Below are 27,458 nucleotides of genomic sequence, written 5' to 3' on the forward strand. Positions count from 1 at the left end.
AACCCTTGTATCCTTTCTATCGCAAGGTATCACCAAGAAACTGAACCGATCTTCAAATTTCTTTATAGTCTTCCACAGTATCCTTAGAATCACCTAGACTAGAGTGGATAATTCTCAACACATGAGATAGATACAGAGAGAAGATGAGAAGAGAATATAGAGGATTAGAAAAGGACTTTTGTTGTAGAGAGAGTCTAAAACCCTAAAGTATCAAAACTAGATCTTCTGATCATCTGCTTTCAACTCTCACGTAGCATTCCTTTTAAAAGCTCAATTAGCTCACTTATTTAATTAAAAATATCAATAAAATAATAGGTAAATTCAGCCCTTTGGTTGAAATTCTCATGGGCTATAGGCCCGTGAAATTTCTCATTTAATTATAAGCCCGTTAGACTTAAATTCAAGGCTCGTATTATTTTCTATTGATTAATTAATTAAATAATTATTTAAATCCTTTATCAAATTAATTATTTATAATTTGAGCCTTGATTTAAACTTATTTATTAATTTAGACACCAATTTTCCTTAATTAATAAATCTGCCCTAAAATCTTTTTTCTTCTCTAAATTGCATAACTCTGTGAAATTATCCAAATTGACCTATTCAACTTTGATAATTCTAATTGATAATTAAATAAATTAATTAAGACTATCTAGATGATTTTATCCAAGGTAATTTTGGGACCATGGGCCGATGAAATCAAGCTCCAATAATTTAACGTCCCAAAAATGCTAATAAGGTTTAACGCCTTGATTAGCGTGTCGGGAGGGCATAATTGGATGTATGTGTGATTAGTTGGTTAAATGCATGACTATGTGACATGCATGATATATATGATGAAATGAGTATATTTAAATGCATGTTTATTTGTATTAAATATGCATGTGGGCCCATTCTTGATAGTTGGGGCATATTTGTAATATTGGCTCGTTGCGGGCATAAATGTTATTATATGTGATTAAATGATTGAGAACACATTATTATGTGGACATATTTGCAGTATACGACTCGAGGCAATCCTAGTGAGTGGATTAGCATAATAGTCACAACGGGGTTTAATACCTGGCTCGGGGCGAGCCTAGGGGTATTTTGGGAAGTTTAATGTATATTTGGGGTTTATTGAGTAATGGGTAAGTATTTGGTGATTAAATGGGCATGTCGGAGTTAATTGGGAATTTATAGGACTACTCGAGGAATGAGCGGGAAATGTGGCAAATGACGATATTTCCCTTAGGGCCATTTAAGGTTAAGGGTATACTTAGGGGGGAAATATGGTATTTTACTAACTATTGGATGGATCTTGGCTTGGACCAGAAACTTTGAGAAACAATCAGGAATATCCAAGAGACTCTTTTTCTGTCTTTTATGTGTCTCTCTCTCCTCCCTTTGGAAGGCTGAAGGAAAACCATGAGGAAAGCTTAGGCTTGAGTTGGAAAAAAAAGTGAAGAAATTGCTTAGGAATTTGAAGATGTGAAGCTTGGGAACTGAGAAATTGGAGCTAGGATCACAGAATGATTTGTTCAGGGGCATAGTCTGCAGTTGGAGGTAAGGTTTGTACCATATTTTCTTGATGAATTTTGGTATGGTTTAGGTTTTATTGAGGTTTAAACTTTGGGTCTGAATCTGAGTTATGTTGAGGATATGGGTTAGTTTCTAGGGTAATTATGATAACTATGTTGTATTATTGTGGATTCTAGACTCAATTTTCAGGTTTGATTATGGTTAGGGTGTGTTCTTATGGGTTTAGCTTGAAGAAAATGCAAAAAAGGAACTGGGTTTTCTGGGTTCGCGGGGGCGCGTCATGGCCCAGTTCATGGGCGTCGCGGCCCGCGTGCCTCAGAAGGCCTAGGGAGGGCTGCTGACAAGAGGACGCGCCGCATCCCTAGGGGGCAAGTCGCGGCCTGCCTCCCTCCAGATGTAGAGGCTACACCTCTGACTTGAGGCGCGCCGCGACCCTCAGGGCTAGGTCACAACCCGCCTAGACAGTTCTAGCCTAGGTTTGTCTTAAGGCTCGGGGATTAAAACCTAAGCGCTTGGGATGAATTCTACTACCTGGTTTAGTAGGATTTGAGGTCCCGCAGGCTATTATTTGATTCCAAAGGTTTTAAATGGTTTAGGATCTTATGGTTATCCATTATCGCATTGTGACTAGGTTATACCGCAAGGGCTCAAGGATTAGGGATCGTGCTCGATGCTGCCATATGCTAGCTGCTCGGGACCTTAGGTAAGAAAGTTGCACTCGAGTTGTGATTGGGGCTTTAACCCCTTGTATGAATATGAACATATCTGTTGATGAGAATATCTGATTGGGCATGCTTGTATATGCTGCCATTGATTATTTGCTATGCATTGTACATTTTTTATTATACCTATTTACAGGCCGACCTAAGGGTGTCGGGGGCCGATAGCAAGCGTGTGGAACGCAGCCCAGCCTAAGGATGCTGGGGTCAACCATAAAGCCAGTGGACTTAGCCTAAGGGCTTATACAATAAATAGAAGCGTGGTTTGTGCTTAACCATTTGTATTGATTGATGAGATTGATTTATACATTTGATTAAGCTGAGTACTTCTATTGAGTTTGTTGCATATAATTTATTGTTAGTTGAATCTGGTGAATTATACTTACTACTTTTATATTGTTGCCTGGTTGTGCATGTTGTTTTAAGTTTTCTTGTTGGGCCTTGGCTCACAGGTGCTACGTGGTGCAGGTACGGGAGTTAGTAGCTGGTCCAGCCATGAATTGGAGAGCTTCAGGGGTGATATGTACATATGCAGCCTGCCCGATCGTCATGGTTAGGATAGCTTGGGAGGAACTAGGGTTATAGCCTATTTTGCCGCTTAGGACGGCTAAGATGTAATCTATTTGTCTTTTACAAGTCTGTAAACTGACTTTTGGGATCCCATATACAAACTTAATATTTTAATGAAAAATAAACATTTTGTTGACCAAATCTTTTATTACTTGACCTTTACAATGTCTTTAATTACACATTTAAGTTCAAATGACTTCCTTAGCATGTTAAGAACTATTTTAAACACACAGTGCAATGGTCTTGGTTATCCAAGGCATTACAATTTGGTATCAGAGCGGTCTAGGTTTTAGGGCTCCTGAAGACTAGCTGGGCATGTACACTTGCTGCTAAAGATAAGCTCGACTCATGGTTAGGTACTTAATGACATGATTATGTGGTTAATTGTTTAAATTGACCTATATGCCTTATTTGCGTATTATTATAGAGAAAGCATGATGTGTATGAGTGTATTTGGTAGTAATGGAATTTGATCATTAATGCATGAGTAATGTAGATTGGTGTTTTGATATGTATATTGTGTGTGTGATTATTGTGATTGTTTGGACCTACCCGTGGGATGATTCTGGATATGAATATCAGGCTGAGAGGTTAATTCAGTGTTTTCAAACTAATTGATAACGTATGTATCCAAGATAGTTAATTGGACATGGTATCGTTAGAATGGGGCTACAGATGATAGTTAAGGACGAAACCCTCCATCTGCCCCTGGAATTCGCAGCAGATGTTTGCTAGTATGCATGTAAGGCTACTAGATCAAGATGATGAGATTAGATGGTTGAGACAACGGGCTCCGTTGGGGAAATGTTGCTTCGTATATCTTGACAGTAAGGGTACCATTGTTGGTTCAACTTGAGGATGGAAACAGATAAGAGTTATTGTATGAAAGACTTTAGAAGCATTATCCTCCAGTTTCCGAGGGAGGTTTGGGTTGCTCAAGAAATGATCAGTAGATGAGCATGATTAACTCCATCCTTGATAATATGAGAATGGTAGGCCATGGTAGAGTAGTTGTGCAACGCCCTCCTAATCCAGGACCGTTACACTGTGTACTTAAAATTGTGTCAGACCTGCTAATCAGGTCATTTGGCTTAAATCGTGTAATTAAGGTTAGTGACAAGGGTTAAGGTTAAAAAAAATTTGTCAAAGAACCATTGACTTTTATTTCAAAAGTGTTATACAACATGGGATCCCAAAATATTACAACACAACTATTTAAAAGGGTAAATACATAACAAAAAGTTACATCATCCGGCCTAAGCGGCAAAATAAGGCTATAACCTTAGTTCCTCTGAGATATCCCCGACCGTGATGGTCGAGCAGCCGCATATGTACACACCGCCACTAAAGCTCTCCAACTCATGGCTGGTAAAGCTTTCCCTTTCCCTTACCAGCACCACAAAGCACTTGTAAGCCGAGGCTCGGCAAGAAAATAGAACGTACGATAACAGAGAATATAACTTAAAACAACCATTCAACAAAATCAGCAACATCAATTCATAACCAATATTATATAAGTTCAATCGAGTGATCATTGGATCAACCTGGGGCCATTGCCCTATTTAGTTGGCTTTTAAGCCAACTCTCAGGCCTATGCCCTAGCTACGTGACCATAGAGTCACCTGGGGTCTCACCCTTAGCTATGTCTCACTACCCATAGAGCTAGCCCAACCCCCGTGTTTCACCTTCGACCTTAGAGTCGATCAACGTAATAATATGTTGTTGGTTAGGCTAATGCCTTTCGACCAGCGCACAATGCGCTATTGTCGTCCTTGACTCATAAGTCAAGCCCTGATCCAGGATTTCATACCTTACTTATAAGGAACAAGTGTAGATAGGCACATCCCTACAATTAAACACATAATCATGCTAATCACATAATCCCATTGGATAACCATTTTCATAATACTAAACACATTCACTTAACGGGGCCACATGCCCTAACCATAGAATTCATGTAACAAATATAAGCACTTTAAGCATTCATCAGCAAGCATTTAAAATAATAGCCCAATATAACCAATCTAGGTGTAACGCCCTACTCCATTAAAGTCGTTACTAAGTGAGTTTTAAATGTGCAATTAACTCGCTAATCGAGGTTTTAGGTCAAAAGTGTAGCTAAACTGTAATAAAAGTCATATAATTTGAAAACGTATTCATTCACTGAAATTATAAAGCATTATACATTTAGGATCCCAAAATTACTGTTTAGAAATATTTACAACTCAAAATCTGATTAAAGTCGACTAAACGACAAAACTCTGATTAATACATAACGACTTCCCAAAATACCCCTGGTCGTGGCAGCCAGGTAAGCCAAACATGTACACATCGCTTCACACTCTCCATACTCATGGTTGGTCGACCTTTCCCTTGCCCTTACCTACACCATAGAGCACCCGTGAGCCGAAGCCCAACAAGAAAACTCACACAAACAATCAACATATGCATATCTATCAATCAGCATATGACAAAGCCGCCAACAGGCTAAACATATAACGGCCATGCCATCCCAGGCGCTTTACCAGGCCCTGAGTTCACGGTCTACACCATGAGGATGTCTCAAGCATCCGAGAAGGGTCTCACCCTAGCAACTTGCACTCCGCGTGCTCAATGCCACTCCCGGCCCTTGCCGTACTCGGCCTTGCACTCCACATGCTTAATGTCATTCCCGGCCCCTTGCCGTACTCGGCTTCCTGCCGTTCTTGGCCTTCATCGTTCATTCACAAATAAGCATACATAGCATAACATCAATAACTACTTAAACATGTACCAAACATAAACAATAGGGCTATGCCCTACAGCTCAATCACATAGGGTCGTGCCTTGCACTACAAACTATAGGGCCACTCCCTGCTCTACGGGTACAACAATTTTATTACTTGTGTCCCGAGCTTCTTAAGCACCGAAATCCCGAGCACAATCCGCTAACCTGAGCCTCACTGAAAACCTAGTCACAACACACAAGTAACACTCTCCTTACTAACCAATTCATAATTGTACCTTAGAACGAATCCCGTGCTCTCGGGACCTCCCGTTTCCCTACACAAGGTGGCGAAAGCGTCCCCCGAGCCCCCTAAGAAAAAACCCTAAGAACACAAAATGCCACATCCTGAAAATGGCCTAGCACCACGGCACAGCCCTATAGGGGTCGTGGCGCCCAACAGGGCTCCTCTTTCCTGACTCAACCCAGTGCCGCGGCACGGAAGAACAGAGCCACGACGCTCATACGCAAACTCAGAAAACTTGATTTTTCCTAAAAAAAATTCCCGAGACAAAACTCATCCAAATCACTACCAAAGTACACCCAATTCCCAATTCGACCTAAAACTTCAAATAAATAATATAACAACTCAAAAATACCATCAATAAACTCAAACACTCAACCAAACTCATAAATCACCTAGTGGTTTAAAACTCCACAAAACTTAAACCACGCTAGAATATTTGCTTCAGATTTCAATGAAATTCTTACCTCAAGTAGGGATTTGACCCTGAGATGCTTTCAAATCCAATTCCAAGCTCAAATCCACAAATTCCTAAGCTTAACCTTGCCAAAACTTCATCCCAAAATCCACAGAGCAAAACACAATTCATTTTTCAAACCACAACACTTCTTGGCTGAATTCAACAAAGAACTGAGTTAAATACTTACCCTTTCACCTAGCTAAGTCTCCCAAATCCCAGCCTAGAGTCCCTTGAATTTCTGGCCTTAAATCTTTCACAAACAAGCACTATGGAGAAGGAGAGAGAAACTTAATGGAAGAGAGAGAGATGAGAGAAATTTATGTTTATTTTCCTTTCCTCTACTTTTTTCTAAGTGCCTCTAGAACCCCCAACTCCCACTGAGTATATCCACTTGCCAAAATGACTGAATTTCCCCCTTAAGTTAACCTAATTCCTCAAATATCACCAAGGGTAGTTTAGTCATTTCACATATCCCGCTAAGTCCTCGAGTACACCTAAAAATCCCCATTAATCCCGACACACTCAAATTGTTACTAAATTACTACCCGATACTTAATAAATCTCAAACTCATATTATATACCCAAAATAACCCTAGGCTCCTCCCGAGCCGGGTATTTGACCCCGTTGTGACTTTCTAGCAAAACTGCTCCCTAGGATTGTCTCGGATCGTGCATCACAATTATTTCACCACTCACACGTGGTGTCAATCACAATATACACAAATATTGCATTTATGCCCTCAGGGGGCTAAAATTACAAACATGCCCCTAATAACCAGATGGGGCCCACATGCATATTTAATTCACCTAAACATGCATTTCTAATCACATACTTATAAAATTCACAGATTAACATAATAAATCAATTATTGCCCTCCAGGCACACTAATCAAGGCTCTAAGCCTTATTAGCAAATTTGGGATGCTACACAAGGGCCCAAGCCCTAATCACACACAACCCGTTCTAGGTGCAGTTTTCTTACCTTAGCTCCAAGCAAGCATAACTAAGACGACCCTCGAGCACGATCCCAGTTCCGAGCCCTTAGCGATACCCTAAGCCACAACCATAAAATAGGATTCTATTAATATTGAGCGATCAAAGGCTTCCAGACCAAGTCCTAGCCTCCAGGGCCTCGGGTTTCACCAAACCAAGTAGTGGAAAAAATCCCGAGCCCTAAGGAAAAAGTTCTATTTTGAAAACAAACTCCCAAGGCAAAACTGCCCAGGCGGGCCACGACTTGCCCCCCTGTGGTTCGCAGCGCGCCCCCTCGACCAGCCTCTTCCTCCTCTCTATCCAGAGGCATGGGCCGCGACTTGGCCTAACAAGTCGCAGCGCGCCCCCCAGGTAGAGGCCTCCCAAGGTGCCTGGTTCAAGCTAAGTCGCGACTTGGCCCCTTGAACCCAGAAATAATCTTCATTTTAGTAGCCAAATTCAATCCTAATCATACCAAATGTCACCCCTTAACATAATTCAACAATCCCAATCACTCTAACATGTTCCCAGTAATAAAACCCAACATAAAACTAGCTTAGAAACTCATCAAAATCACACTTCAATCTTTGAACTTCAAAAGCTCAAGAACACTAAAACCATCATAGAAAACACAGAATTTTAATGACCAAAAATGTAATTCAAAGTTTACATCAATTCCTGATTGAATCCACAAGCTAACACTGAGATAATCTCCAAATCTAGAGCTCCAATTTTGTGATTTCTAGCCAAAAATCCCTTGATTCTTCTATGGTTTTAGCTTGGAAGTCTTGAGAGAAAAAAGAGTGAGTTGAGAGAGAATATGTCGGTTTGGGAAGCTGTCTATGTGTTTCTAATTTTTGTCTTTTGTCCCTTAAGTGACTTAAAACAATCCCGAGGATCGGGTACCAAAAACGTCCCCAAGGGCAAAATGGTAAATTTCCTCAATATTCCCTCCTAAACACTCTAACTCCAAATGTATCTCCAAATATTTATTTTCATAACCAAATAACCCAAATAAATGTCTATTACCCAAAATACCCCTTGGCTCGCCCCGAGTCGGGTATCGGTTCCCATTGTGATTTTCCCGCTAACATGTTCCCTAGGACCGCCTCGTGCCGAGTAACCCAAATTAACCCACATAATAATGTGGTCTCTCACATATATGCACATAAATACACAATTATGCCCGCAACGGGACAAATTACCAAAGTCGGCCTTCTAATAAGAAGTGGGCCCACATGCATAATTAATACCCCTAAATATGCACATCTAGTCATATTATCACGTAATTGACATAATTAAAATTAACATAGCAATTAAACACATATTTTCACATATTTCCATCCCAGCCCCCTAATCAAGGCCCTAAGCATTATTAGGTAATTTTGGGATGTTGCAAGTTGCGCCATGCGCATGCGGCAGGGGGATGCCCGGACTTGGTGGGAAGTAGTACCCCAGACCTAGAATATTGTCATGATGGGTTGGGAGGAATTCAGACAATGATTTGGTAAAAAAGACTATTGTGATGCAGTTTGAACTGCGAAGACTAATGAGTTTATGAACTCGGTTCAAAATGGTAAGACAATGATAGAATATGTCAATAATTTGATGGGTTGGTCAATCCGCTTTTGATTTGATACAAGTGGATGTAGCCCAAAAAGAACAATTTATTTAAGGAGTGAACTCTGGGATGGCCCAGAGCGTTAGGGTCGTTCTAGTGCATGAGATTTTTATCTATGCTCGGGCAGTAGAGAGGGCCTCGTTGTTAAAGACATAAGAGATAAGATAAAGAGTGAGAATGGCATAGGGCAAGAAGCGCAGGCAATGGTATTCCCATTTGAGGGATTAAGTAAGGGCAGATGCCCAGTAATCAGAAAGGAAGGACCCCTGATAACTCTACTACTCCTGGTTTTGACAGGAAGGGTTATAGTTTACAAGATAGCTGCCGGGGCGGCAAGGAGGCCTGGTGAAGTCACTTAGTATGCGCCAGATGCGGGAGACGTCATCTAGGAGGACACCAAGTGAAGGCATGTTTTCTATATGGAATGGTTAAGCACATTAGGGCGAATTACCCAAGATTAGAGAAGGGAGGATTGGTCTGCCTTGATATAGTTAGAGCTCGAGGCTAGACCCTCGGAGGCGACCGATTGGCTTTCTAGTCCTTGTACCTTGTTGTACATTGGGCTGATTAAGTTCAGTGCTTCGTATCTCTCAGAAGAGACATATATATGGAGTACGCGCTTCAAGGTTGCTATACAATGGGGATTGAGATATTAGTGCCTGCTGGGAAAGAGTTGGTAACTTCCAAGAGGAAGTTTAGAGTATTAATGGTAAAAGTTTTACAGTAAAAGTGATTGAGTTCGTCATATGATAGTTTTGATATGATCCTGAGTAGGAGCTAATCAGTTAAATAAGAGATAACCATGGATTGTAGGAGATGGTAATAATGTCTAGATTTGAAAGGGAAGGAGCCAGTTGCGTCTATGGGATGCCTAGATATTGTGGTAGGTACCACTTGGAATATATTAGTTAGACCGGATGGAGATCGGATTAGCCAGTAAGGTTCCAGATGGGTGCACAAGGAATTTTTGGGTACGCTACGGGCTTTAGGTGTGGATAGACTCGGTATCAAGGACATCATGTAGAATGATATTAGCTTAGCAGTAAGAATGTAACGACCCAAAATTGCTAATAAGGCTTAAGGGCCTTTATTAGTGTGTCGGGAGGGCATAATTGGTATAAATGTGTGAATAAATGATTAAATGCATGATTTTGTGGCATGTATGAATATATGATTATATGGATATGATTAAATGCATGTTTTGAGTATTAACTATGCATGTGGGCCTTGTTTAGCTTGTAAGGGCATATTTGTAATTTTGGCCTGTTGAGGGCATAAATGTAACTATATGTGATAAATTGTTGAGACCACATTATTATGTGGATATATTTACAGTATGTGGCTCGAGACGATCCTAGTGAGCAAATTGGCAAAATAGTCATAGTGGGGATTAATACCTGGCTCGGGGGAGCCTAGGGGTATTTTCGGGAACTCGAAATATATATTGGGGATTATTAGACATTGGGAAGTAACTGGTGATTAGTTGGATGACGAGATTTAAGTGATAGATATTAGGGGCAATTAAGGAATTAGAGGGAATTGGGAGCAAAATTACCAAATTACCCTTTGGGCACCCTTGAGAGATTTAAATGGTTAGAGGGGCAAGTGTGTCATTTGGCTATGGAGGATATACTCTGGATTGTTAGAACAATATAGAAAGTTATAGAATAATCTAAGGAAAGAAAAGAAAGAAAGAAAAGTCTCTCATCTCTCTCTCTCTCTCGTCACTCACGTTTTCTCTCTCTCTCTCTCTCTCCCTCTTATGTTGGGGCTTTGAATTTGCTGAGGGAAACTAAGCTTGCATTGAGGCTGGAAGTTGGCAAGAATCAGTTGGGAAGTCTGGGAGTCTAAACTGAAGAATTGGAAGATTGAAGTTGAGGATTAGCTGCCATGGAGGTAGTGTTTCAGGCCTTTGAGTTTACTGAGTTTTAGTTGAGTTTAATTTCTGAATTTGGGTTTTGGGATGGATTTTTAAGGACTTTAGCTAGGGAATCTGAGGAATTAAAGCTTGGAATAGCATTGGAGGAAACCTAGGGTCGAATTCCTCTCTAAGGTAAGGATTTCTTCAATATTCTAATAAGTTTTCTGGTTTTTAGTTAGGGTTCTTGAGCTTCGAAGCTCAGTTTTGATTTCTATATTTGGTGAGGTTTTTAGCTAAGCTTTGATATTTCTATGTTTTTTTGGGTGAGCTATAGTAGTTTATGGACTCAATTTTTAGTTTGGATGATGATTGGGGAGGATTTTTTGAGGTTTGGATTGGGGAGATTCGAAGAGGGGAACTCGTAAATTTGTATTTCTGGTACTAGCGTTGTAGCGCTAGGTTGGGTGCACTACAACGTTAGGCTGTGTTTCTAGGGGGTTACTTTGACTCTAGCATTGTAGCGCCCATCAGGTAGCGTTGTAGCTCTACTCAGCTTCCAAAACTTGGTTTTTGTGTACTTTTTAGAGTTTTTGCTCGGGGGCTCTGGGGACGATTTCACCACTTCGTTTGGTGGAATTAGAGGTCCCGAGAGTGCGGGTTTGGTCCTGGGATTGTTCTTTGGAATTTAAACTCATTGAAGTACCATTTATGGATTGTGACTAGGCTTATCACCAAGGCTCGGAGCTAAGGATTGTGCTCAGAACCATTTCATCTTCTCCATTTGGAAACTAAAGGTAAGAAAACTGCACCCTTTTGTGTGGCTGTGATGGGACTAAGGGCTCCCTATATCTGAATACAATTGTTGTATGATTATGATCTGCCATGAGACCATGAAATAAACGGCCTAAGAGTGTCAGGATCAATATTTGTGCACAAGACGCGGCTCGGCCATTGGTAGCTGAGGACAGCTTAATAATCACTGAGCTCGGCTTAAGAGGGTCGGAGTCAGTGGGTTAAACACTAGGCTCGGCCTAAGTGAGCTAGGGAAAGTGGGTCAAATAGAGGGTGTGGCCTAAAGGCGTCGACCCTGAGTATTGTATGACAATTTTGTTTAACTGTTGATTATGAATGTGTTTACTGTTATTAATCTGATGCTTGTGGCTTGTTGAATACTTGGACAATAGACTAATGATTCTTTGTTTGTTGTCACTGATTTTGTGCATGTTATGGCCTACTGAACATCTGGTTAATGTCTTATAAATTATATGATTCTTGTTATTGATTATGTTATGATGTTATGGTTTTCTTGCTGGGCCTCGATTCACGGGTACTGCATGGTGTAGGTAAAGGCAAGGGTAAGACAGTTCAACCATGAGTTGGAGAGCTCTGGCGGCGAGGTGTACATTGTCAGCTGCTCGTCCGCCATGGTCGAGGGTTTGTACAGGGACGGAACCTAAAATGTGTATTTTGCCATTATAGTGGCCTTGATTGTATATAATTTTTTGGAAATTTTGTAAATATGTCCTTTAAACCTTGTTTTTGGGATCCCATGTACTAAATATTTGTTTTAATGAAAATTATCCGTTTATGACCAAAATCTTTTAAACCTAACTTGTTTATGACTTTAGGGATCACATTTTCAACTAAACGACTTGATTAGCAAGCCATGCTCAATTATAAACACACAGTGTAAAGGTCTTGGTTATCCAGGGCGTTACAAAGAATTAATGGTTCAGTTGAAGAAGTATTTGATTTGAGGATGAACCAGACGGTGCATCGCATCGTGGGACAACGTCGACATCTCCTGTTAAGGATGAAGGGTTAAATTGCCCAGTTGCAAGATAGGACAATGTTCTTAGGAATTGATCTTCGATCTGGTTATTACCAGGTGAGGATCAAGGAAAGAGACATTCTAGGAATTACTTCTTGCACCAAGTAGGATGTGATGGATTATCAATGAAGGTTCTTAACTGACCAATGCTTCAACGACACAAGTAAGTTCGACAAGTAGAGAGTACAATAACGACATGGATGAGTCATATCCAAATTGGTTAGGAATGTGTTGGTCTACTCCCAGTTAGAATCTAAACGCGAACGGCCACTACCCTGATAATACTAAGACTAATGAAGCAGGGTTTCAAGTAAGGCTCCAGAAAGTGTAAGCTTCGATTTCTCCAAAGGAATTCAAGGTCACGTTATAGGAAGTGATGGGATCATGTATGAAGGAATTCAGTCAGAAGCCACAAAGAAATTACTAAAGAATGCCTAAGGGATGAGAAGTACTGTGAAACCAGTAAGACACATCAACTACTACTTGATGCATCTTCGAAGATAACTATACCCAGATTGAGATAACACAAGAACCTAAAGTTTGTCTAAATGGATAGTTCTGTATTGGATTTTCATAAGATGGAATAAGGGTTGGTTAGCACCCTATGGTATTAGAATCCGTATGTAATGGACGGATACAAAAGGACAACATGATGGATATTGTCTTTGCTTAAGACATGAAACTACAAGGTGGTCCATCAAAGACTAAGACGCACCCAGGTATAGACTGAAAGGATGCTTGTTCGTGCTTCACGGTAGATGAAAGAATAAGAACACAAATTTTATACATGGAGCATTAAGTTAACGATAATGCCAGATAGCCACAGTTAGGGTACAGTGCTGGCACCTACGGAATAGAAGTGAATGTATTAGCGCAAAGGATTTAAGCGTTTGGTCATCTGTAGAGAAATAACCTTGAGGCCAAGGCCTAATGGGAACTAATGGGTGATTCACATTGGATGAAGCATGCATGAAGCATGTCCTCTAGTATTTGAATCATCCTCTCAGGTTTCTCATTTGTCTGAGGATGATAAGTTGTGCTAAACTTCAACTAAGTACCCATAGTCTTTTATAGGCTCCCCCAAAACATGGAAGTAAAGATGAGATTCTGATCCAACATTATGGATTTCAGAACCACATGGAGACGTACAATCTCCCTCACATATAGCTCAACATACTAATCCACAGTGAAATCTATCCTCGCTTGCAAAAAGTGAGCCGACATGGTATATCAATCCACGATCACCCATACCGAGTTGTGCTGACCCATCGTCCTAGGAAATCCAACCACAAAGTCCATGGTGATGTCCTCCCGCGTCCACTCAGGAATACCCAATGGCTATAAGAACCCTGTTTGCCTCTGGTGTTCAACTTTCACTTACTGACAAGTTAGGCACTTAGCCACGTATTCCACTACATCTTTCTTCATCTGTAATGACCCACTACTCTATACTTTTGGACCATTAATGAAACTATACATACAAATCCTTAATAAAACTTACATTTGCGAAAATACCATAACTTTATTGGAAACTTGTAGAAATAAGAGTTACTTTCATAAAATAAGTAGGATATGGGATCCCATTGTCTTTAAAACAAAACATAATTTAAAATAAAAATAATTACATAGAAAGTGCGGAAAATACATATAAAACCATAAAACAAGACTACATCCTCGAAAATCGAACTCTCGACTCCTTGACTCCATTCACCACCAATACACATTCCCCAAACATCCACGAATCTTACCGCCACTATAGCTATTTTCCTACACATATAAACAAAAAGGAATGAGCTTAATGCCCAGCAAGGAAAAATCTAACACATAGTTCATATACATAAATTTCATAAGAAACATATAAACTTAACATAACACTTATATCATACACATACTATAATGGCCATTATTACTTGGGGTCCCATAGACTAAACAAGTCATATGCCCATGAGATTAGTGGGGTCCTACTAGCTAAGTAGGTCATATGCCCATAATCTATTTGGGGTCTTGTTAGTCATATGGGTCATATGCCCAAGCCAACAAACATATATATCATAACATATTTATAACATATTTCATAACATAAGCATAAAACATATAGATTCTATCCTATTTTCCTTACCAAAGTTACCGGGATAAGAGGACAGCGTTGGGACTTTTGGAACACTCCTAAACCATGTATAACAGGGTGAGTAGATTGAAGAAAAAGTAATGAAAAGAATGGAAGGAATGGAATGACTAAACCTTTGAGAAACATACTTACCAAAAACTTATGTGTAAGTTCTTAGATTTCTTAACCAAAATAAGAATAAGGTTAGAAGACTGAGTAGAAGACTGAGTAGAAGACTATGAGAAAGAAAATAACATAATACCAATGAACTAGGGTATAGAAATACCTTGAAGACTTGTAGACCAATCTAAACCTTGAACCGAAATACTATGAAACCTTACTTCCCCAAGTGTTTGATAAGCTTACAATGATCAAGCTTATGATTCCCCAACCCAGGTGTATACACTCTCACACTCACTTAGCACTTGCAGCCTCTGAACTTAGAGCAAAAGATGAATAATGGCTGGGTACTAGGTCCTATTTATAGAGTTTAGGAATGAAAGGATCTTAATTTTACTTGAATAAAAATAATAGCTTTTTAGGTGAAAATAATTTGAATAATCGTTCAGCAGAGGCTGAAGACTCGTTCAAAAAGGTGCTGGACTTATCAAGAGGTTGAATGGCTGAAAGTAAAAGGAATTCAAAAAATTTTGAAATATACTGAAGGAGGCGATATATCGCCCCCTATAGGCGATATATCACCTGGGCCAGTATGCCCGAGGCTGTCATGCATCGTCTCGTGTTTTCCGTTTCTACGTGCTGCGATATATCGCCCCCTATAGCTGCGATATATCGGCACACGCTGATTAATTAAACACGAAATTACACATTTTTAGCTAAGTTTGAATGGAGTAAACAGCCTTGACTAAGCCCTCAATGTATTCAAAGCTGCTGACTGACCTTATAGCATTCAAACTTTTACCCTTATTAAATTTAATCCTCAAAATACTTATTCCTTAATCATCCATACATAACATGTGCTTAAAATCCTATTGGTCCTTATCTAAACCTTATAGTATAATAAATATTATCCTTAATATCAGTCATATAATCAAACCTTAGGTTAACATTAATATTCTTAAACTATAGGTTAAACTTAGAAAATCTACAAGTACTACTATGAGTGTCCAAATAATTCCCAGTCTGAACCAAAAATCCACAGTTACAAAGATAATGCTATAAATACTATAATACTACTATCTAACTAGCTAAGTAAAGTTCTTGGACTCTACAATTCTCCCCTACTAAAAAGAATTTCGTCCTCAAAATTTACTTACCAAATAATTCCGGATACCGGCCTTGCATGTCCTCCTCCAACTCCCACGTTGCCTCTCGTTCAGAACTATTACTCCATAGGACTTTGACTATAGGAAAGCTCTTGGACCGTAACTGCTTCATCCCTCTATCTAGGATGCTAACCGGTCGTTCCTCGTAACTTAAGTCTTTCTGGAGCGCTATTGTATCGTACTTGAGGACGTGAGATGGGTCTGACACATATTTGCATAGCATCAAAATGTGGAACACGCTGTGACTATCGGCTAGTGCTGGCGATAGGGCTAGTCTATACACAACTGGTCCCACTTTGTCCAATATCTCAAAAGGACCTATGAATCGGGGACTAAGCTTGCCTTTCTTCCCGAACCGCTTGACACCTTTCATAGGAGATATCTTCAGGAGGACTTGATCTCTGACTTGGAATTCCACATCGCGTCGCTTGGCATCCGCATAGCTTTCTGACGGCTTTGAGCAGCAAGCATATGCTGTCTAATAAGCGCAACTGCTTCTTGAGCTTGTCTAATAGCTTCGGGCCCTAGAAGCTGCCTTTCTCCTACCTCGTCCCAGTGCATCGGTGATCGGCACCTTCTTCCATAAAGCAACTCATAAGGTGCCATCCCAATCGTTGACTGGTAGCTGTTGTTGTAGGAAAACTCGATCAGCGGTAAGTACTTATTCCATGATCCTCCGAAATCAAGTACACACGCATGTAGCATATCTTCTAAAATCTGAATCGTACGCTCGGACTGCCCATCTGTTTGAGGATGAAAAGCTGTACTAAGACTTAACTTAGTACCCATAGCTTGCTGTAAGCTTCCCCAAAATCTTGATGTAAAAACCGACCCTCTATCTGATACTATCGTCTTGGGGACTCCATGCAACCGTACAATCTCTTTGATATAGATCTCTGCGTATTGGTCTGCCGTGTATGAAGTCTTAACAGGCAGAAAATGAGCCGACTTGGTTAGTCTATCTATTACTATCCAAGCAGAATCATGCTGCTTATTCGTCTTTGGCAGACCCGTCACGAAGTCCATGGCTATGTCGTCCCACTTCCATTCTGGTATGCTAAGTGGTTGCAATAAACCTACAAGGCATTGATGCTCCGCTTTCACTTGCTGGCATACCAGACACTTAGATACATACTCCGCTATGTCCTTCTTCATCCCTGGCCACCAATAGATTGCCTTGACGTCATGAGTCATCTTGGTAGACCCTGGAAGAACTGAGTACGGGGTGTTGTGCGCTTCTTCCAGAATCGTCTTCTTAATACTTTGATCATTTGGCACGCATACCCGATCCTTATATCTCAATAAGCCTTGGCTAGATATTGAGAAATCGGTATTCTTGCCTTCTCTGACTGCTTCCATATGTGCTGCTAGCGATTCATCATGTCTCTGACCAATCTGTATGTCCTCTAGCAGATTCGATTGGATAGACAAGTTATCCAGCTTTCCTACAACCACTTCTATTCCGGCACTGATAAGCTCCTACTGTAGCGGCTTTTCTATTCCGGATAAGGCTGCTAAATTCCCATAGCTTTTCCTACTAAGAGCATCGGCAACCACGTTCGCCTTTCCTGGGTGGTATAGGATTTCGCAGTCGTAATCCTTGACTAACTCTAACCACCTGCGCTGCCTCATGTTGAGCTCTTTCTGCGTAAAGAAGTATTTTAAACTCTTGTGGTCCGTATAAATCTCGCACCGTTCTCCGTAAAGATAATGGCGCCAGATTTTTAACGCAAAGACCACTGCTGCCAACTCCATATCGTGAGTTGGATAGCGTTGCTCATACTCCTTTAACTGACATGAGGCATAGGCTATCACCTTGTCATTTTGCATCAGCACGCATCCCAATCCTAGCTTTAATGCATCGCAGTAGACAATGAACTTATCGTTGGGTGTCGGTACACTGAGTACTGGTGTTGAGCAAAGCTTATCCTTAAGCAATTGGAAGCTTTCCTCACACTTATCATTCCAGTTAAACTTTTGTTGCTTCTGGGTCAGGTTGGTGAGCGGAGTGGCTATCTTAGAAAAGCCCTCTACAAACTTCCTATAATAACCTGCTAGCCCAAGGAAGCTTCTTACTTCAGATGCGTTCTTTGGTCTGGGCCAATCCTTCACGGCCTCGACCTTTGATGGGTCTACTGCAACTCCGTCTTTCGATATGATGTGCCCGAGGAATGCCACTTGCGAAAGCCAAAACTCGGATTTCTTGAACTTTGCATAGAGTTGATGCTCCTTCAATCGCGTCAAAATCATTCTCAAATGTTCCTCGTGCTCTACTTCATCCTTGGAGTATACTAAGATATCGTTGATGAATACAACGACGAATTTATCTAAGTAATCCTTGAAGACCCTATTCATTAAGTCCATAAACGCAGCTGGTGCGTTAGTAAGACCAAAAGACATAACCAAGAACTCGTAATGTCCATAACGAGTCCTAAAGGCTGTCTTAGGAATATCTTCTCCCTTTACCTTGAGCTGATGATACCTGGACCGTAAATCGATCTTTGAAAATACCGTCGCACCTCGGAGTTGATCAAACAAATCGTCGATCTGAGGTAGCGGGTACTTGTTCTTAATCGTTACTTTGTTCAGCTCACGATAGTCTATGCACATCCGCATACTTCCGTCCTTCTTCTTCACGAATAGTACCGGAGCTCCCCATGGTGAATGGCTTGGCCTAATAAAACCCAAGTCTAGGAGTTCTTGTAGCTGCGTCTTTAACTCCTTGAGTTCCGTAGGTGCCATCCGGTATGGTGCCTTAGAGATAGGCTCGGTGCCTGGTACTAATTCTATCGTGAAGTCTATTTCTCGATTTGGCGGCAATCCTGGCAAGTCATCGGGAAATACTTCTGGAAATTCTTGTATAACTCGGACATCTCCAACCTTAAGCGGCGTCTCCCTCTCCATGTTCATGATGCTGGCTAGGAACACTTGACATCCTTTCTCCATCATTCGTTGAGATTTGAGAGATGATACTAACGGGGTTCGCAATCCTGAAGCTTGTCCCATGAAGCATTGTCTCTGGCTGTCAGGAGTCTCAAACATCACCTTCTTGCGTTTGCAGTCGATCGTTGTGCCATGCCGTGCTAGCCAATCCATGCCTAGTATTATGTCGAAGTCCTTGATCACTAGCTCTATCAGGTCTCCTTCTAGTTCTATGTCCTCAATCTTGATCGGTACGCCTCGTACTATTCGTGATGATAGAACTACTTTGCCCGAAGGCAACTCGGTTGCAAACCTAGTTCTAAATCTTTCACTAGGTTTGTCTAGTTTTTCTATCATTCCTAACGAGATATACGAATGAGTGGCTCCCAAATCAAATAATACATAGCATAAATTATTGAGGATAGAAACCTGACCTGTGACCACCTTGTTGCTAGCATCAGCCTCTCCTTGGGTTAAAGCAAAAACCCTAGCAGGAACCATCTTTTCATCCTTCTTCCCTTTTGGCTTTTGCTGAGGACAATCTCTTTTACGATGCCCTTCTTGACCACAGTTAAAACACTCCTTGGTGTTTGCGCGACATTCTCCAGGATGCTTTTTCTGACACTTAGAACATGGCGGGTACTCCACGTAGCCCGGCCTATTTCCCCCATTATTCGTACGTGCCCTTTTATCGCTATCGACTTTCTTGTTATCAGGATGCCGTCTTTTCTGGCCGTTACCATTGTTGCCTGATTGATTGTTGCCATTATTGCTAAACTGATTGTTGCCGTTATGGTTGTTGCTCCGACTGGTCTGCGGTTGATTATGCTGTCTTGGTTCAGGCTTACTGGCTTCTTCTTTGCTCACATTGGCCTGCAACCTTTCTACTTCGATTGCCGTCTCAAGTACGTCAGCATATGTAGTGTTCCCCGGGTTTGCTAGCTTAACCCCCATCTCGATCTTCGGTCGAAGTCCTCTAACAAACTTGTTTACTCTCAGGAAATCGATTGGAACCATCTCAAAGGCGAACTTTGCTAAGCGGTCGAACTGACGAGCATACTCTGCCACTGTTAAATTTCCTTGCTTCAAGTTGGCAAACTCCTCAACTCTTGAAGCGAGTACAGCTGAGTTGTAGTACTTTTTGTGGAACAGCTCCACAAACCGGGTCCATGTCATGGTGGCAGCATCATGGGATTGCTGGACCAAATCCCACCATATCCTGGCATCCTTCTTGAGCAAAGACGAGACGCAGGATATGCGGTCCGCATTACTGAGATTCATGTGGGTCAGAATCGGCTCCACATTCCTTAGCCACTCTTCTGCCTCAAAGGGGTCTGTAGTCCCTTCAAAGTTTGGAGCGTGCTGCTTGCGGAACCTCTCATACACTGGCTCCATGTGCTAACCTGGATACGGCACGTAATTTGTCATTGGTCATCCCCCATATGGACCAACTTGTTGGGGTGCCGGGGCCATTTGTTGTGGCTGTGGCGGAGGCTGAGGCTGAGATTGAGCCTGTTGGCGTTGTTGCTGCAAAAGTTCCTCGACTTGCTGTCGCAGTCTGGCAATCTCCGCAGTGTTGTCAACTGGTGGTGCCGGCGCGTTGCAGCGGGCAATAGCACGCACTCCCCTTCGGCGAACTGGAGGGGCATCATTGGTCGTTGGAGCAGCGTTGGAGGCGTTTCCGTTGGTGCGTGCAGATCTTCGGAGCGACATCGTAGCAGAGTTCTAACAGTTGTAAGAAACATGTTAGAACTTTACCTAATAGGCTCTAAGGCAAAAACTTATTCTAAAACAAACATATCTCAGACCTATTTATTATGACTTTTTATGAAAAATTATATAAGTCTTTATTTATATTTAGAGTGGGTTTCTATACTTAGAAAAACAAGTCATCTTTATTTTCTAAGTGTGTTTCTAATCATCCTATATGACTTAATCCTCAGGCTCGAAACTTATCTTTGTTCCAAAGTTAACCATATTGAGGGAGGGCTGGGATCAGTAAAATCGTTCCCACTACTATGGCCCCCTAACTCTCAATAAGGAAACTTGGTTCATTGATTTGTATCCACCCTCATCGAACTTAGTCATTATTCATTTTATTTATTACTTATTATGATTGTGAAAATAAAATCAAACTCTTACATGGTAATAAAATAGCATGTTATTCATTTGGAAAAAGATTTTCACTTATTACAATCCTAAAAAAAAGTAAATAAAACAAACAATAAAAACTATTAATCTAAAAATCGGGATCTTCTACATCCGATCCTTCATCTAGCATATCATCATCTATCTCCTCATAATCATCATTGTCATGAGCATCAAAATGTCCTCTAGGAAGGTTTGTGAGAATCCTATGTTTTTGCTCATTTGTGAACTGAAACTCGAATTTTGCGGTGAACCTAACTAAGAGGAAGTAATATCTCATCGCTAATGGTAATTCATCCTCATCATTCATGTTTTCCCATATTTCTTCTAAGGCTGCTATTACAGGATGGAAATCTTTAAATAGCCTAATTATTAGTACATATTGTTCCGTTGATCTTAACATTATTTGCTTAGCCTCTTGAAGGTGACCTATCTCATTGTGGAACAAGAGCAATCTCCGAGTGATTCTTTCTAGTGCTCCTACAGTGTTTCTTGGCTCCCTTATTCTTTTTAAGGCCTTAATGGCTCGGATATCTTGGTAGGTTAAAGCTCCGTTCATACTTAACTGAAAACATAAACACTAAAGTTGTTAGCTATATACATAAGCAAAATAACTTGTAACTTAAATACTTACTTGGCGGTCAGATTCGGAGCTTTTGAGTGTGTGTATCGAGGAGAACTTCATGCGAAGGAATCGTTTCTCTGATACCAACTGTAATGACCCACTACTCTAGACTTTTGGACCATTAATGAAACTATACAAACAAATCCTTAATAAAACTTACATTTGCGAAAATACCATAACTTTATTGGAAACTTGTAGAAATAAGAGTTACTTTCATAAAATAAGTAGGATATGGGATCCCATTGTCTTTAAAACAAAACATAATTTAAAATAAAAGGAATTACATAGAAAGTGTGGAAAATACATATAAAACCATAAAACAAGACTACATCCTCGAAAATCGAACTCTCGACTCCTTGACTCCATTCACCACCAATACACATTCCCCAAGCATCCACGAATCTTACCGCCACTATAGATATTTTCCTACACATATAAACAAAAAGGAATGAGCCTAATGCCCAGCAAGGAAAAATCTAACACATAGTTCATATACATAAATTTCATAAGAAACATATAAACTTAACATAACACTTATATCATACACATACTATAATGGCCATTATTACTTGGGGTCCCATAGACTAAACAAGTCATATGCCCATGAGATTAGTGGGGTCCTACTAGCTAAGTAGGTCATATGCCCATAATCTATTTGGGGTCTTGTTAGTCATATGGGTCATATGCCCAAGCCAACAAACATATATATCATAACATATTTATAACATATTTCATAACATATTTCATAACATAAGCATAAAACATATAGATTCTATCCTATTTTCCTTACCAAAGTTACCGGGATAAGAGGACAGCGTTGGGACTTTTGGAACACTCCTAAACCATGTATAACAGGGTGAGTAGATTGAAGAAAAAGTAATGAAAAGAATGGAAGGAATGGAATGACTAAACCTTTGAGAAACATACTTACCAAAAACTTATGTGTAAGTTCTTAGATTTCTTAACCAAAATAAGAATAAGGTTAGAAGACTGAGTAGAAGACTGAGTAGAAGACTATGAGAAAGAAAATAACATAATACCAATGAACTAGGGTATAGAAATACCTTGAAGACTTGTAGACCAATCTAAACCTTGAACCGAAATACTATGAAACCTTACTTCCCCAAGTGTTTGATAAGCTTACAATGATCAAGCTTATGATTCCCCAACCCAGGTGTATACACTCTCACACTCACTTAGCACTTGCAGCCTCTGAACTTAGAGCAAAAGATGAATAATGGCTGGGTACTAGGTCCTATTTATAGAGTTTAGGAATGAAAGGATCTTAATTTTACTTGAATAAAAATAATAGCTTTTTAGGTGAAAATAATTTGAATAATCGTTCAGCAGAGGCTGAAGACTCGTTCAAAAAGGTGCTGGACTTATCAAGAGGTTGAATGGCTGAAAGTAAAAGGAATTCAAAAAATTTTGAAATATACTGAAGGAGGCGATATATCGCCCCCTATAGGCGATATATCACCTGGGCCAGTATGCCCGAGGCTGTCATGCATCGTCTCGTGTTTTCCGTTTCTACGTGCTGCGATATATCGCCCCCTATAGCTGCGATATATCGGCACACGCTGATTAATTAAACACGAAATTACACATTTTTAGCTAAGTTTGAATGGAGTAAACAGCCTTGACTAAGCCCTCAATGTATTCAAAGCTGCTGACTGACCTTATAGCATTCAAACTTTTACCCTTATTAAATTTAATCCTCAAAATACTTATTCCTTAATCATCCATACATAACATGTGCTTAAAATCCTATTGGTCCTTATCTAAACCTTATAGTATAATAAATATTATCCTTAATATCAGTCATATAATCAAACCTTAGGTTAACATTAATATTCTTAAACTATAGGTTAAACTTAGAAAATCTACAAGTACTACTATGAGTGTCCAAATAATTCCCAGTCTGAACCAAAAATCCACAGTTACAAAGATAATGCTATAAATACTATAATACTACTATCTAACTAGCTAAGTAAAGTTCTTGGACTCTACATCATCCTCAACCACCAATACAAAGATTTCAAATCCTAATACATATGTAACGAATACAAAGTGGTATGAGATTCATCCAGAATCTCTCGTATGATAACAACATCCATTGAGACACAAACCCGGTCCTTGTACCTCAACACACCCATCTCGAAAACAGTAAATAACTTAGCCTCCTGCTGGGACATCCTCTGTAACACCCTGGTTAGTCAAGACAATTACACTGTATGTTTAAAATAGTGCTTAACTCACCAAGCAAGTCATTTGGACTTAAATGTGTAATTAAAGACTAAGTCAAGGTTAAGTATTAAAAAGTTTGGTCAACAAAGTGATTTTTTTTCATTAAAACTATTAAGTTTATACACGGGATCCCAAAAAATGGTTACAAACTGATAAAAGAAAATTGGAATACAAATCATAGCAGCAAAACAAGGTTCAACCCTAGTTCCTCCCAGGCTATCCCGGCAGTGGCGGTCAAGTAGGCTGCATACGTACACACTGCCCCTTAAGCACTCCAACTCATAGCTGGTCTGGCTATCCCTTTCCCTTACCTACACCACATAGCACCCGTGAGCCAAGGCTCAGCAAGAAAACTTAGATCAACAGGCACAAATAAGCAACAGTAAATAAACAATAGACTTAGATCAATAAATTCAATCAACAATAGGATATAAGCAATAAACTTAGCAGTGATATTCTACTCAAACAAACACATAACCTATCAACCAATACAGTAAGTTAAGTGCAAACAACACTTCTGTTTATTTGTAAAATGTGTAGGCCCGGCCCCTTAGGTCGAGTCCTCTATCTTATAGCCGACCCCAGCATGCTTAGGCTAGGCTGCATTGCGTAGGCTTGCTATCAGCCCCCGATGCCCTTAGGTCGACCTTCAGAACAGATATAATCACAAATATATTGTACAACAAACAATCAAATGCAGCATATACAAGCATGCACTATCGGATATTCTCAAATATACTTATAGCCATAATCTCACATGTAGTCATATTTATTAACAGGGGTCCGAGTCCCGATCACAACCTGGTGTAGTTTTCTTACCTCGAGTCTCGAGCTGAAGGTGTAAGATGGTCCCGAGCACGATCTTTAATGTCAAGCCTTAACGGTAACCTAGTCACAACGTAATAAAAAATACCATTAAAACCTAAACCAATTAAAAACTTTAGAATAACATACTAGCCTCCAGGACCTCAAATTCTAATAAACCGAGTAGTCGAATCATTCCTGAGCACTTAGTTTTGAGTTCCTGAGCCTAAAAACTTGGTTTGGCTAATTCTCTCAATTAAAGTCGCGGACCAACCTCCTAGGGCCACGACGCGCCACAAGTCAGAGAGCCTAAGGCTCTTTCCTGTGGGACACAGGCTGCGGCGTGCCCCAACCTGTGCCGCGGCGCCTGGGTGATTCAAAGACCCCTAAGGCCCTTCTGGGTTCATGCGGGCCGCGGCGTCCAAGAACAGCGCCACAATGCGACCCCCTGAACCCAGGAACTTTGACATTTTCCCTGTGTTTTCTCAAGTCAAAACTCTAAAATCAGTCCCCAAACTTCTATCAAACTCAAAATTAAGTCTTAATCTTATAACAACACAATATAACCAACATATAACAATTAAAACTAAGTGTTGATGCGGTTTTTTGCCAATAGTGAATTATGAAAATAGTTTGGATGAATTAGTGCTTAATGACAAACTATGATAATAAAATGATACTCAAGAGCACCAGAAAAGAACACTCGTCTTTTTCCGTGGTTCGGTGGTTAAAATCCACCTCGTCCACGAGTCTATATTATTACTGTTTTTTCTCTAAATTTTGACAGAGTTTTTGCATTACAGAAAAAATTGTCCTCTTCCCTATCCAAGATCTTAGTATTTATAGAGAAAATCATTGGACTGGCCTTGGGGTCATCACGTGACTTAACCCCTAGTGTTATCTGTACCACACTAATTATAAATATTACAATTCATCCTAAGGCATGGTCTGATCATTAGGTAAAACTGATCTTGGATCCTCAGGGATCACCGAACATGCCATGTCTGACCATGCACGTCTATATAACGTATCCGGGTTTTCACGGATCCGCGAACATGCCATGTCTGACCATGCACGTCTATATAATGTATCCGGGTTTCTAAGGATCCAAGGTTACGCCAGGTCCCTAGCATACCCTGAGCTGAATTCACCGTGAGCTCATGTCACAGATGCTATGCCTTATAATCATTACAAGCTCGTGCTTATTGCCTTGTATTCCCCAGCTCGTGCTTATTTCCTTGGGAAATTGTGCTGTCTTTGTGGAGAAAATACGGACTTGTGGATCATTTATTACAGTTCTTTACTCGCCAGCTGTACACGAGCTAAATAAAAGATTCATAATGAATTTTTAGGATGCACATTTGCCCCCCAAGTTCCTGCTCGTATTTTATGACGTCACCTTCTGACTTACACGGTAGGGACTTTTAAACTTCTGTCGTGATTACCCAGGCTTGCCCACTACTCAAGTGTCGGACACGTGGAACACTATAATTGGCACCTGTTCGAGTTTCGAGGGCTGTAATAATTCTCTTGTCAACTTTCGCCGATGTTCCGTCCCTCGAACCACTACCCTCGGATCTTGAACTGGCCAGATCGGACGGTTCACATTGTTTTATGCCATATGTGTATAAAAAGGGACAGGTCAATTCCACAATTCACCACCTTTCATTCGAATTTTTTTTATCTTCCATATTCTGCACTCTCAACCTTTTCCTTTCTCAGATCGGGATAGATATTTTGAATTTGGTTATATCCAAAATTAATGTGTTGATTTATATCATACTTGTTAAGTGTCAGGCCTTGGATCGGTTATATCCGGGATTTTAAATATTTCAAACTTAGTTCACGTTAGGTTTACTGATATCTCGAGCTTCTAGGGAAGCCATCGAATTTTCAATTTTGCTAACTTCTAAGTTTTGGACCTGGTTGTATCTAGGATAGTTTTGTACCTGGTTATATCCAGGATTTTAAGTGTTTCAAATGTTCTGATCTATCTCGTGTTATATGCCCCCCAAGTAACCAGAATGTAAACTTTCTCGTTTACTTGGACAAATGTATCACACGAACTAATATATAAATAAACTATATGAAAGACAAGAAATACATAATGATCCCTTCATTTATTAATCAAATGGCTTTTATAACTAAGCCTTACATAGATGGATGGTATCATCATTGATAATACTTCTTCAGGTGCATGGCATTCCAAGTCCATGGGACTGTTTCTCCACTAAGTCGAGCTAATTTGAAAGTTCCTTCACGCATGACTTCCACTATCTGATAGGGCCCTTCCCAGTTCGGACCTAAAGCACCATCTTTAGGGTCCTTGTTTGCCAAAAAGGCCCTTCAGAGGACTAGGTCGCCCAAACCAAAACTACGCCTTTTGACCTTGGAATTAAAATAACAAGTGATTTTTTGTTGGTAATGTGAGAGCTGTAGTTGTGAATCCACTCATTTATCATCAATTAGGTCAAGAGATGCATTGAGCAACTCATCATTCCGCTCCTAGCTGAATGTCTGGAGCCTGTGCGTGTTACTTTTGTTTCGCTGGAAAGGACGGCCTCACTTCCGAAAATCAGGGAGAAAGGGGTGTGTCCTGTGGAGGTCTGGTACGCCCATAGTACCTGCGGGAGCTGCTCAAGCCAGACTCCCTTGGCCTCGTCTAACCTTTTCTTAAGACTCCCCTTGAGGGTCTTATTCACAGCCTTGACCTGCCCATTGGCTGTGGGTACGCAACCAAAGAGAAAATTTTAACT

This window comes from Humulus lupulus, chromosome 4 (assembly GCF_963169125.1).
Source record: "Humulus lupulus chromosome 4, drHumLupu1.1, whole genome shotgun sequence".
In the NCBI taxonomy this organism is placed as follows: Eukaryota; Viridiplantae; Streptophyta; class Magnoliopsida; order Rosales; family Cannabaceae; genus Humulus; species Humulus lupulus.